Source organism: Malania oleifera, chromosome 11 (assembly GCF_029873635.1).
Source record: "Malania oleifera isolate guangnan ecotype guangnan chromosome 11, ASM2987363v1, whole genome shotgun sequence".
In the NCBI taxonomy this organism is placed as follows: Eukaryota; Viridiplantae; Streptophyta; class Magnoliopsida; order Santalales; family Ximeniaceae; genus Malania; species Malania oleifera.
Window position 1 is genome coordinate 11,767,529 of NC_080427.1, and position 14,770 is coordinate 11,782,298.

The following is a 14,770-nucleotide window of genomic DNA, read 5'->3' on the forward strand; positions in this document are numbered from 1 at the left end:
ATTATGTAAGTGATATGGGGACTGTTTACACATTTTTTTTAGGGACCTAAGGCCTTTCTATCCTACTGAAAAAATCCGGCATCGGTCGATCGAAGGGTGATCCTAAAGGTCTCTCTAAGGTCTTGAGCTTATAGTCCTACGTGCATGATATACAGACCATGGATGATTATTATTACAGACCTAGGGAAATGAAATACAGATTACAACAATTAAAAACATTTCGAGTCTTCATTTTCCTCAAGTTGCCATGTGCCATCACTATAATCTTCCTAATATGGTACTGCACACAAAATTGGCAAACGTTAAATACCGGAGTATTTGTCATAATAAAAAGAAAAAAGGTATGACCCATGGGGTCAACAAGGTGGATCCTCTCATTAGAAGGTATGTAAAAGGTAGTTTGAACTGCATGTCTAGATTAATATATGTTTTGAACTTCATGTTGATAGTGGACATTAGGACAACATGCTTGATTGGAATGACACCTGCATGGCTGATGCAGTAATGTGTATTTCCTATTAGTAGATATGTTTAGGTTGTTGCATGTCTTAATCTAAATGACATTTGTATAATGCAAATACATATTGTGAATTATGACCTTTTGTGACTTGCAGGTTTGGAAAATGTTCTATTTACAGACGGCAAGTTGCCAAAAAGTTGTTAGATTCCAATGTTTTCTTAACCTCCTCCCAATCACACAACATGGAAACCTTTCCAACCAACCAACAAAGCAACCTAAAATTGGACAAAAAAAAAATTTTGAACACCACACCCCCTAATAAATCTTCCAAACACTATAGCCTAGAAGTAATACAAGAGCCTCCCAACTCCTTAACTAAAGATCTAATAACAATAAACTCCCAACTTAAGACCCAATTAGGGAAAGTAAGATCAAAAGCAAACATAAAATCTATTCAAAATAAAGATCTCAATCCATAACAAGTAGGTCCATTGATTTAGAAGAAAACCACCACTCACATTTGCTATCAAGACTCCAAGCAAACAAAAAGACTCAAAAACTCAGAGAGATTTTCCACCCTACTGCAAATCCACAATTTGAGCTTGAGAAAGACACTAGCTACTCCTAATCTTTGAACTGCATATCCCAAATGTTTCCTAAAAGGACACCTATAAGTTTTGTTTCCATTAACAAAATTACATTATGAGAAACTCAAAATAAGTTCTCAAGCTGCACTAAATTTGTATGTATGTATATATATATTTATGTATGTATGTATGTATGTATGTATGTATGTATATATGTATATATGTATGTATGTATGTATGTATCTATGTATGTTTAAATAGATCGTAATGTTCCAAAGCTTACTTATATATATTTTGGTACCACTTATAAGATGCAGTCATAAATTGAATTAGTTGTTGAGCCTTTAATTGGGTTGCCTAGTCCCTTCAATAAAAAGGGTTAAAAAAACCACCCACTAGCCACTCGCCACTTAAAAAAGTCACCCTACCCTCTAGTTCCACAAATTAACCACTTCTTCCAAGCTTCAACCTCAGCCTCGACTATTGCCTTTGCGCACTCCAAATCCTTCATCTTATTCTTCAGATAAGCAACAACCACCTTCTCACCTTTATGAGAACTCCTTGAAGGCCCCAATAACCTCTCACATCCCTCCTTCCTCCTATTTTCCCTATCGCTTGCTACTCTGTTATCCTCTCGCAAATGAATGATCATCTCTTTAGCGTCTTTGTACTTTTTCTTCGAGTTTTCTAATTGATCTTCAAGTAACCATTTACTGAGCACCAGCTCTCTATTCATGAGTGATCTTCTAATGAAGATCGCAATTGATCAAGCGCTAGGGCTCAGTAAATGCTTGTTTAAAGATCAATTGGAAGACTTGAAGAAAAAGTACAAAGACGCTAAAGAGACGATCATTCGTTTGTGAGAGGATAACAAAGTAATGAGCGATAGGGGAAAGAGGAGGAAGAAGGGATGCGAGATGTTATTGGGGCCTTCGAGGAGTTCTGTTGAAAGAAGAAGGAGGTTTTTACTTATCTAAAGAATAAGATGAAGGATTTGGAGTGTGCGAAGTCAAGAGTCGAGGCTAAGGTTGAGGTTTGGAAAGAGCGGTTAATTTGTGGAATTAGAGGATAGGGTTTTGTGCCTGGAAGAGGATACGACTTTGTTGATGAAGTGGGGAAATGAAGTACAAAACAGGGTCCATGTATGTGCGCAAAGGTTTAAAGTTAGTTGAAGTGTGTTTTAACTTTTATTCTGGTAATATTCTTTTGCAAGCCCTTTCAATTTTTTTCCTTTTTCCTATCATCATACCTAGACGAGACCTTCATACTCTCCACTTGACCAAACACATAACTAATTTTTCCCCTTATCTTTCCTTCGTTTGCTTTCAAATTTGGTTTTTTATTTGGTTTGAGAGTTGTTTAGGGACATTCTGCCTCTCAATTAGGCTATGCAGCATCCTTAGTTGTATGTTGTGTGTGTTTTTCATTGTCCGCTAATATGAAACTCTTGTGCACTCATAAAATTTATTACTAGTTGGATTATTGTGAACTTTTTATTTTAAACAACCAGGTTTGGAGCATATCTCTATGGAAAGTGTCCTTTTACAGACGAAATGCTGCCAAAATTTTCTTAAACTTCTTTAACTTTGGAAAACATAATCCTATGGACTTTCATGCTTATCATTGTCTTTATTTTTCTGTCCTAAGGTTGTCTTGAACACATTGAGAATTTGTATGATGTAAAAATCTTCTAAATTGCATGCTTTTGTGACTTGCAGGTTTGGAAAATGTTCTATTTACAGACGACATGTTATCGAAAATTTATTAAATTTTTTCCAAAAAATATCAAAGTCATATATCATATTTGTGAGAATGATTATAATGTTCTGGATGTTAAAACATTTTTGAAAGGTTGAGTGAAGTTCAAATGAATTTTAAACTTCATCTCTAAATTTACTTTTGCATATGCTAAGTAAAAATTCTATCAATCATTGACTCATTTGCATTATTTGATTATTATAGTTGTTTTTGAGTCCTAAAGAAGTCATGTAAACCATAAACATCACATTCTATTTTTTCATTGAATTATATTCACTACAAAAATAAGGTTATTAGTGACAGTTTTGAATTAGTCGCTATATCTGCCGTTATTAATACTTATTAGTCCAAATTTAGCTAATTGTAATTCCCCTGATATGCAGATGATAATGGGGACTTTTTGTGCATTTTTTTTGAGACTTAAGGACTTTCTATCCTAATGGAAAAATCCCTAAGGTCTATGTAGGTACCTATAGTCCAACTATGGTCGTTTTGAGCATACCTACTTACCATGCATGATGCAAATTATTACAAGCCATACACGCACATAGTTCATAGTAAATTGCATCCTAAAATGAAGAAATAATAAAATGAATACAAAATACAACACATAAATCTTCATTCTTCGGCACGAACACCTTACGCCATCATGATATGTCTTTCAGTCCCAAAGCGCGCACAAGGTGAACCTGCATGCAATTCTGAGTACAACCATTAGTACCAAGAGTATTTGTCCTGATCAAAACTGGGTGTGACCAATGAGGTCAAAAGTAAGCTATTTCTAACAAAATCTGTGCCCTTTATAAAAGCATTACATAGGACTTAGTTACTCTCCCTATTTGTAAGTTGTAATTTGGTGAAATTGGGTATACAAAATTCAGCTTAAAGCTGATGATTCTATGTAACATTACAATGTTTACCGTATGTGTGAGGTTTAACATATGATCATGTGATTTATTATGAGAAAAGAATTTCCCTAATAACTCATTTCACATTATGCTGGTCTTTTTTTGTAATGACAATTGTCTATATATGACTGGCAGTTTTTACACATGGATTTTAAGAATGTTTTTCTTAAAAGTGATTTGGTTGGGAAAGTTTATGTAAAGCCTTCTTTTGGACATAAGCATTTTCCAAATTAGGTTTTTTGCCATTGTATGCACTATATGGGCTTAAGTAATCTCCCCGAGCTAAGTTTTCTAAGATTAATTAGCCCAAATCTTTCTCACATGGACTTCTTGTTTAGTGGTTATGATTCTACTTTGCCCGGACAACGCTTGATTTGATATCATCCTTTTTCTATTTTATATTGATGACATGATTATTACTAAAGATAGTATTTACAAAATTTGGGATCTTTTCAAACTTCTTATAGCCAAAAATTTGAGATAAACGACTTTAGGGAACTTAGTTATTTTTTTTTGGGTCTGGAAGTCACCTTTGATTTATATGGACACTACCTTCCAAAGGCTAAACATGCTTTCAAACTTATTTCTCATGTTGTTGTGATGGTAAGATGGTTGATGGTCCTTTGGAGATGCTAAGCCTTTGGCCACAGATGGTGACATTCTCATGGATGCCCCTATTTATAGGAAATTGATTGGGAGTATTATCTATATGACAATAACTAGGTTTGACATTGCAATTTTTGTTTCTTTGATCAGTCAGTTTATGCACGCTCCTTATTCAACTCAATTTGCAGCCTTTCTTTAGATTCTTTGGTGAAAGAGTTCATCTTCTAGGATCCCCATTATTCATCATGTTTACGTTCAGATATACAAACCTACTCAAATGAAGATTGGGATGTTAACCCTAGAGATCATCGCTACACAGTTGAATACTACTTCCTACTTGGCATCTCACTAATCTCTTGGTGATCAAGTAAAAAGCCAAAAAGAAAAAAAAAATGTCTCTCTATCACAAAGGAAAAGTATAGAGCTTTGGCAAACACTACCTTTAGGTTTCTTTTGATTGTGGTGATTATTACAATATATGGGTGTCCATTGCCCCGATTTTTCTACCACTCATTATGAAAATACTAGTGCCATTCAAATTGCTCATGGAACTTTCATGAGCTTAGGAAGCATATAGACTTCAATAGATTGTCATTTTATTAAGCATCATTTTTGTAAAGGGATACTCCAATTACATCATCTAATGACCAATTTGAAATCATCTTCACTTGCTCTCATCCTTTGACTTGTCATTGTGATCTAATTTGCAAATGTTATCAACATCATCACCACCATTTTAAGTTTGAGGGAGGTTGTTGAGATTTTGAATACTATTAATATCTCAATGATATTCTGTAAATTACTAGTCTTTGGGATTGCATTTGTACATATTTAGCAGACAAAATCTTAATGATTGATTAGGACATTACAGTAATTTCTTTGGCACCTTAATTATATATTGGCTCTTCTTATACATTCTAAATTAACAAAATAATTATAAAAAAAAATTTAAAGTAGACAGAATTTTTTAAAATGTAAGGATTTAATTAATTAACAAATTAAATGAAGACATGTTAGCTGTGTATCAATTTTTTTCATATAGCCATTACATACAAAGGGAGACAATTCCTTCTTTTCTATTCATTTTTTATTACTTAAAATATGTACCCAATATAAATATTAGTAAACTTAGGTTACATTTGGTTTATCAAATATTTATTCTCATAAATGGATTGGTTATAATAGGTTAGTTACAATTAGTTATATAAAAAATTATATTGTTACTGTAAAATAAATAATATATTGAAACCTTTTGTGAGTCCATATATAATAAAAAACATACAAGGAATAACTATTTTCATATTTCATAATAGGAATGTCTATTCTTTTTTTATTATATGTTGAATGATATAATAAGGAATATACAATAAATAACTATTTCCTCTATTTCAAAAAAAAAAAAAAAAAAATCACTATATTTCATCTTATTTCATTGTGGAACAACTATTCCGCGAACCAAACATAGCCTTAATACAATAGAAAAAATGCTATGCTGGTCATAATTTATGCGTAATAATTACTTATAACTAATACAAACATTAATAATTAACTAGCACACTAACCCATAATTATAACTCCATTTTTAATCCCCATTTTTTAATAACCTAAAATATCCCTACACAAATTCTAAATTTCCACTAGTTGATCATGCTAACAACTCCAACAATTGATAATGAAATAGAAAATAAATATTAGACGCATAAGGAAAATTAATTAAATTATTAAAAATACAACATAAAAATAAAAATAAAATATTTCTAAAAATTAATCATCCAGGCATGATCAATGTATGTATGATGATCTTTACCTAAAAGCCCAAATTCCCTAATCCCCTCTCCTTTTCCGTTTATTTATGTTTATATTTTGTCGCCTACCATTTCCCCACGACAGCGTGAGCATTCAGCGACAACCCAACTCCTGCGCACGATCGGTAACCCACAAACATGCGCGCTTGATTGACACCCTTCCAAAGACCCTAGTTTCTTTACCGTTTAAAAACTTCAATACTAAATTTCTCCCTGTGGCCGGATTAATAAACAATGACATGCTGTTCTCTTAAACGGCGTGAAACGCGTTGTAAATCAGTACGCATCTCCTCGAAGCTTAAAGAAACTTGTTCCAACGTGGGTGTGGTCTGTCACTTCTCTTCTATCCCTGAACAGGGAATTGACAAAGCTCAACGAACCTTACACGGAGAGAGTTTAAAAATTAGAACTGCGTCATGCGACTTCACGTGGGAAGCCAAAGAAACAGAGGGGGAGGATATTATATGCGACCCTTGCAACCAGCTGGTATGTCATCCTCAGCAGGGCAACCCTTCAAGCAGACAAGTCTGCATACAGTATCTTGCATCTTGTACATCATATCTTATGTTGTATTTGTAGAAATTGCTTGGAATTAAGTAGCCCGGGAACTTTGCTGGCTTCATTTTAAAATATTTTAAATTGGCCTTTGTCATGTTGTGTTTTGTTTTGTTTTGTATGTTTGTTTGTTTGCTTTATTTTTTTGTTTTGTTTGGGTTGGTTTTGTTTTGTTTTGTTCTTTTGTTTTTGTTTTTGACTTTTATTCATTTCTCTTTTGTGCCCATAAACTGCATAATCTACGTCCCCGCCTTTAACTCGCAAGTCCGAGGATTCTACCAAAACTCACTTGCAAGTTAAGTGACACCTAATACAACACCTTTTCCTTACTGGGTAAGGGAAACCTCAGGTCAAATTCACAGGACTCACCCAAACCTTTACAAACAATCCTTACGGGTTAGATCAACAATCCCTCAGGCCACGCCTGGAATATAACATATAAGTAATATAAATTGTGTGTACAATTTCAATACTTCTCCAATAAGTAAGTATGCATCAATATAATCAATGCACTTTAATATGATAGGATTTTTAAACTCAATGAAGATTAATATAACTATTCTCCAGATAATGTCAATATATCAAGCAATATGTGAGAGTGGGTTATGATAGATTCCTCGAAACAATATATATATATATATATATATATATATCAATCACAAATATCAATAAATATCTCAAAAATAATTTATCAATTATTAAGTATAAGAGATATTTTGATTTCTAGCTTGTAAAAAATAGTTTGTTAAAAGTTCAAGACAAGCCCTTGAATCTTGCAACAAGAGTACAAGACTCACAAGCCCTAGAGAGTTTTCCTAAAGAAGACATATGAATTAAATCACAAAGGAAAACTCAAGTTTACTCTCAATAAAATCAATATCAAACATGTACAAGCAATAAGAGTGTAAGCCTTATATGGAAAATCTTTAAAACACTCTAACCAAAGGATTTTAGCAAGAAGACTGAGTAAGAAAGGGATTTGTAGGCTTGTATGAGAAAAAAGAGTATTTGGAATTTCAGAGGATTTTTACTATTGATGTTTTCTAATCTCCTACTAATTGTGACAAATGAAGGAGTGTTGTTCAAGTTGTTTCTTATTCTCAAAAAATCCTTTAAAAAAAAAAAAAACTTATGTAATAAGCTCAGATTTTTTTTTGATTTTAAAACTTTCTTATTTAAACTTGTATGACTCATCCTTTGATTTTGGCTAACAATGTTATTTGTGTTTTTATGTGTTTCAATAAACACTTTGAGATTTTGAAGACTTTTTATCTAGGTACCCATACCTTTTTTTGGGTCCGGTAGGTTTCATAAGGGATGTTTCCTTTATTCTCCATACTTGTTTAGTTTTCACACTCTTTCTTTTAAATGAACATTCAAACTTTATATGTCCCTTTTTCTTACATTGATAGCATATGGTGTTAGTGTAGGCATTAAAAGATGTGCTAGCATAATTTTTGGATTCTTTTGAAAAATAACCCATGCAAAGATTCTTTTTCTTTTTATTTTCAATCCCATTAAATCCAATACCTTCTTTGTTTAAGGTCTTCCTTTGCTTATCATTTTGTTAAAGTTTGCTTTTCCTTTTGTAAAGTTATAGATAATCTTTTCTTTATCTTCAATTTGGTTTTTGAGATCATTTATCTCTATCTCTTTCTTGCCGTCAACCTTCTTTAATGATTTCTCTATTTCTTGAGATAGGTTTCTTATCTTATCTTCTAATTCAGAAATATATATGTCTTTCTTATATTCTATGGAGGATAGGGATCGAAGGTCCTTTATCATTTTTTCATTCTTGCATTATAATTCTTTGATTTTCAAGTCTTTTTCTTTTTCAGCAAGATTTTTAGCTTCTAACTCTTCTATTGCAGCATCATACTTATTTTCTATTTTCATGAGTTTTGAATCCTTTTCTCTTTCAGCAGTTCCAAGGGATTTGAACTCTTTCATTATACCTTCATTCTTATTTTTCAATGAAATATTTTGTTTAGTTACTTTAATTAGCATCTTATGGTCTTTGAATAAATCATTTTGTAATTCATCATAAGATGACATACACTCATCATTGGTTCATCACTACAAGAATTATTTAAAGATTTAGATGAGAAGCTTTCCTCATCATCCCAAGCCATAAAGCACGTATAAGCAACCTCTTGGTCAGTTGATTCATTTTCCGAACTACTTGTACTCATGTTGTCCCAAGTAGTGACTTTCATGGACTTTTTGTTTTTCTTCTTAGACTCTTTCCTTAGTAATGGGCATTTCGGTTTTATATGTCCAACTTTGTTACAATTATAACACGTACGAGTTTTATTTTTGGATTTCTTTTTGCTAATATCTTCTTATCCTGATTCAGAGTCTTGGTTTCTTCTTTTGAATTTCTTTTTCCTCCTAAGAACTTTTGCTAGTTTTTTAGATATAAAAGCTACTTTATCTTCATCCATCTCTTCTTCACTACTAGAGTTCTTTTTTGAGGCTTTGAAGGTTATTGTTTCTTGGGCTTTAGTTTTACCATTTCTTTCATTCATTGTAATTTCGTATGCGAGGAGAGAACCTATTAGCTCATCTAAAGAAGTGTTTTTAAGGTTTCTTCCTTCAGTTATAGCAGTGACTTTTGATTCCCATATAGGTGGCAGTCCTCTAAGAATTTTCCTTATCATCTCATAAGTAGTGTAGGTTTTTCCTAAGACATTTAGGGGTTTTATTATGTGAGTGAACCTAGTGAACATGCTAGTTATAGATTCATCTGAGTTCATCTTAAAAGCTTCATATTCACTTGTAAGCATATCGATCCTATTATCCCTAACATCTATAGTGCCTTCGTAAATGACTTCTAGCTTATCCCATATTTCCTTAACTGATTTGCAAGTTATTACTCTATTAAATTCATTAGCATCTAAAGCACAATATAAAGTATTCATAGCACAAGACTTAACTTGCAACATCTTATGATCTAAGTCTGTCATATCATTTTTCTCCTTGGGAACTTGTTTTCCATCGACTAGTTAAAAGGAATTTGGTTACCATCCATAACAACCTCCCAAGCTTTCCAATGCATAGTTTGAAGATAAATTTGCATTCGTTTTTTCCAAAAGGTATAGTTATGTCCACAAAATATTGGTGGACGAGTTGAGGACTGGCCCTCACTGAAGGGAGCAACTCCTATGTGTGCCATTAGATCTTTTTATAGTTTCTTGTTAAAAATTACTATAACTAGGCTCTGATACCAATTGAAAACAAAGGTGTAGTCCCAAGAGGGGGGGGGGGTGAATTGGGTTTTAAAAATTTTCTTTTAAATCTTTTTAGGAATTCTTAACTTATCGTTGATTCTTAAAACTTTCAGCAAAATCTTATTTCTTAATTCAATCCACAACCACACAAACATTCAATCATCCAAGTAATCAATTAACCAAACCAAGATTAAAATATACAACAATTTGGTAATGTAAGAACTTAAGATGGTTTGTTTGTTTATACAAGCCCTGTGGATATGAATTTGAACCAATCCCTATAGTGAATGTGAAGTCGTTACTTCAATGCAAACCTCAACTTAATTTCCAAACAACTCAGAATTAAAATAAATTCTTTAGTTAATTTGTCTTTAGGTGTTTAACCAAGTAACGTACTCCCGTATGGTTTCTGCAAAGAATGGTTTAACCAACGTACTCCCTTTCTGTTTCCGCAATCCCAAATCAAAAATTAAATCTTAAGTTTATTTAACTTCCAAATTACATAGTTTGTATGGTTACCAATTAAACCATCCATGCAATTTAAATTTACTAAAAAGAAAGAGTAAGGGAAAGAAAGAGTGATACCAGGATTTTTACGAGGTTCGGCTTATACCCACCTACGTCCTCGTCTTTTGAAAACCACAAAAGGATTCACTAAACCTATTCCTTTACTGGACAGAACAAACCTTTACACATTCCTTCAGTAGGCTAGAGTCCGTCTCTACAAACGATGTACCCTCATTCGGTCACTTCTTTAATTATGCTAGAGCCCGCCTCTTTAAGCAATATCCCCTTACTTAGCCAACGATCCAAATAACCTTGAACCATCAATATCTACAAGATATAAATCAAATAGATGTGTTTAAAGAAAGCTCACACAAAGAGCTTATTAGTACAAGTTAAATCTATATACTTCAATCAAATTTACAATATGGAAATATGAAGCTCAAGTAGATATCACTGTAAGCCTTATTTCTAGGTTGAAAGAACTAAGAGTAGATTTAGAATTTATTGATAAATTCAAAAAAAAAATCTCAGTATTGAAATTTGGAAAATGATTGCACAAGAGAGCTTTGAGAGAATTGGGAGCTTTGAGAGCAAGAAAGCTTGTTTGCTGTATTTTCTTGGTATAATTAATCCTTAGCCTTGGGGGGTTATTTATAGATGATAAATCAAGTCTATTTTGTGTTCCCCAAGTGACTTGGAGTGTTTTTCAAGTTTATAGAAAGTTTGGAGCACAAGAAATATAAGTTTGAATTTAAAAACTTTTAAAAAATATGTCCGTTAACAGTGTTCAAATGTCTGAACTTTCGGGTTCAGTCGTCTGAGGTGGTTTTGCCTCTTTAAAAAACTTTCAGCAAAATCGTCAGATGACTGAACTTGATCTTCAGTCAACTGAAGATATTGTTTAGACGACTGAGGTTGAGGGTCAGACGACCAAAGTGTCCGGTTCAGTTTTCTGATGTTCCGCGGTGAACAGTGTTTAGTTGGCTGATAATTTCAACCCTAATTCAGTATTTTAGTCATAACTTTTTTTATACAACTTCAAATTATGTGTTCTTGGTGTCAAACGAACGCTAAGAGAACATCTTACAACTTTAATTTTGAACACAATTAAAAATAAGGATTTTTGGATAGAGAAAAATGCAACTCAATGAAGATGTAGAAAAAATGACAACATTTGGAGAAACCTCTTTTTGGTATTTTTCATTTCAAAAATAATTTTAACCTTTTTGAAATATCTTTTCACCTAATAAAAATATTTTTCAAGTATTTTAAAAGATATCTAGGTCCAAGAAATTAACCTAAGAGCTTCTTGTATCCATATTGAAATCGAATAAAGTACTTACATAAAACTTTCTTAAAATTACTTCAACTCTTGAAGTCTTCATGTATGTCCTTTCTTTGAGTCCATCTTTTCTTCAAGCTTTCATTGCACTTTAAGCTTTTAGAAAGTTCACTTTAGTATGCATGCTTTCATAATCTTCAAGCTTTATTTAAATCATCGTTATTTGAAGTATAAACCTTACATTCATCATTGAGTCCTGAAAAATACATCACTTAAAAAAGGATGTTAAGTTCGACTTGTTTGTTCACATCAAAATAGGATGTTAATCCTTTTAAGGCCAACAACCTTTACAAGTGATTCTGAATTTGATTTGAGCAATCTGTTTGACCAATTCTTTGAGGAAGTCATGGATGACCCTGCACCACGTACAATTCAGGATTTTCTATAGCCCACAGGCACATCTACACCTTTATGCATTGTGCTGCCACAAGATGCACCGAACTTCAATATTAAGCATGGCATGTTATCTATGATACCCCAATTTCACGGGATGGAATCTGAGAGTCCATACCAACACTTGACAGATTTTGAGTTAGTCTGCACCACTTTCATTAATACTGTTGGAACTGATGAATATATCAAACTTCACTTGTTTCCATTTTCTTTGAAAGATAAGGCAAAAATCGGGTTTAATTTTCTATGACCTAACTCTATTACAAGATAAGCTAAAATGAAGTGACTTTTCTTATGTAAGTTCTTTCCTTTTCAAAGAACTCAATACTTACAAAAGCAAATCAGTCAGTTTATGCAAAAAGGTGACGAGACATTTTAGGAATTCTGGGAGAGATTCAAAGACCTAATGAACATATGTGCACACCACGGATTCAAATCTTGGAGGTTAGTGAATTACTTTTATACTACTCTAACTCGTGCGTGTAAACAATTTGTTCAGGCTATGTGCAACGAGGAGTTCTTTCACAAGGAACCAGATGAGGTTTTATCATTCTTCGATTATTTAGCTAAGAGTGCCCAAAAATGGAACATATGTCATGAACGGGCACCGATAGCAGCATAACCTCTCCGAGCAATTTAGTGGTGGAGGCAGATACGAGGTCAAAGAGGAAACTAGCTTACAGGCTTTTATTGCTGCGTTGTCTAAGAAACTGGAGGTTATGGAATCAGAAAAAGTGAAAGCTGAGGATTGCTTTATCTGTGAGACCTCAGACCACATACCAGGATTGTCAATTCCTACCAGTATGGCAAGAGAGTAGATTTGATCGGGTGCCATCAACGAATTGGGTCAACAAAACATAGAATCAGCCGTTCTCGAACACTTATAACCCAGGATGGAGGAATCATCCGAACCTCTTATGGAGGAATGATCAGCCCGGTCCATCATCCTCGTGGTATCATCAAGTTCCTCAACCTCACGCACCACCTATGCAACCGACATATCACCCAGTTGCAACTTCTAAACCACAGTATTAGCCACAACAGATTTCTTAGAGCAACGTACCACCGGAATTTCAACCAAATCTAGCTCCTATTCCACCAAAGAAATCTCCTGATGATAGCATGGCGCAGATGGCAAACATGCTCCAGCAATTCATGCAGCTTCATGTTACGACCACCAGAAAATTGAGAGATGCCATGATAAGATGAGTACACAGTTGAATACCTTAGAAAAAGGGAAATTCCCTGCACAGCCTCAACCTAATGCCCAGGTATATAGATAGCAACAGAAACCGGTGCACAATGTTTCAGGAGATGCTTTTGAGTCAACTAAGGCAGTTATTACCTTGTGAAGTGGAAAAGAAGTTGCATGTACTGAAATGCCCATTGATCAACAAACAGCTGCTTTCGCACCTGAAGTGCCAGCTGAGACAGATAAGGAAAAGGAAAAATTAGATGAAGCCAGCTTAAGTTTAACAAAGTCAAATAATAAGAAGGATTAATCGATTAAGGAGTATCAACCTGTGGTATCCTATCCTTAGCAATTAACATCTGGTTAAAAGAATAAGTATCACACTGAGATCCAAGAAATATTCAAATAGGTGAAAATCAACATCCCACTTCTAGAGGCCATATAACAAATCCCTACATATGCAAAATTTCTGAAAGACCTATGCACAGTAAAAAAGAAATTGAAGGTGAAGAAAATGGCTTTCTTGACTGAGCAAGTTAGCACGTTGATATTGAGTCAGACTTCGCAAAAACTTAGAGTCCCTAGTTCTCCCACCATTTCGATCATGATTAATGAATCTCGTATCAAGAGAGCTCTACTTGATCTGGGGAGTAGTGTGAACCTGCTCCCGTTTTCGATATATAAACAACTAGGTTTAGGTGAGCTAAAGAGAACTACTATGATGCTACAGTTGGCAGATAAATCTGTTAAAGCTCTACGAGGCGTTGTTGAGGATGTATTGATTCAAGTTGACAAATTTTACTACCCCTTGGATTTCATTGTTCTCGACATGCACAACCTATTTCCACCATATATCATACCCCTATCATTCTTGGGCGACCATTCCTTTCTACTTCTAATGCCCTGATTAATTGTTGAAGTAGAGTACTTAAGCTCACGTTTGGGAACATGACATTGGAAATAAACGTATTCAATGCTCACAAGATGTCAAGTGGGTGCGATGACGCAGACACACATGCAGTTGATGTAATGGATAATTTAGATATTTTAGAGCTACTGTCAATACTTGATGTTGATGATGCATTTGAAAATGACTCTTCTGCACAGCGTGAGGAATTTGATGAAAAATTGCCAGGATCAGAGGGGCAGATTCCAGAGATAGATAGTACCCCCCACATGTTGGATGCAATTTACACAAATAATTGGCGTAAGCCTACATTTGAGGCCATCGATCTTCCAGAACTTATGAAGTCATTAGAAGAAGAAACTCCAACACTCAAACTGAAACCATTTCCTAAAGAGCTTAAATATGTTTTCCTGGATCAATTACTCTTAAATAGCAAACTCAGCTATTGCAGGTACTAAGGAAGCATCGCGGAGCGACAGGATAGACCATTACAGAGTCCAAAGGTATCGAACCCTCCATT

At 33.9% G+C, this 14,770-nt stretch overlaps 1 non-coding gene across 1 annotated transcript; it reads right to left on the reverse strand.

Annotated features, from left to right (window-relative positions):
* Positions 1-12,475: 12,475 nt before the first annotated feature.
* LOC131143597 (small nucleolar RNA R71) lies at positions 12,476-12,583 on the reverse strand. Its single transcript, XR_009133582.1, has one exon. It is a non-coding gene; the product is annotated as a small nucleolar RNA R71 (small nucleolar RNA).
* Positions 12,584-14,770: the final 2,187 nt, after the last annotated feature.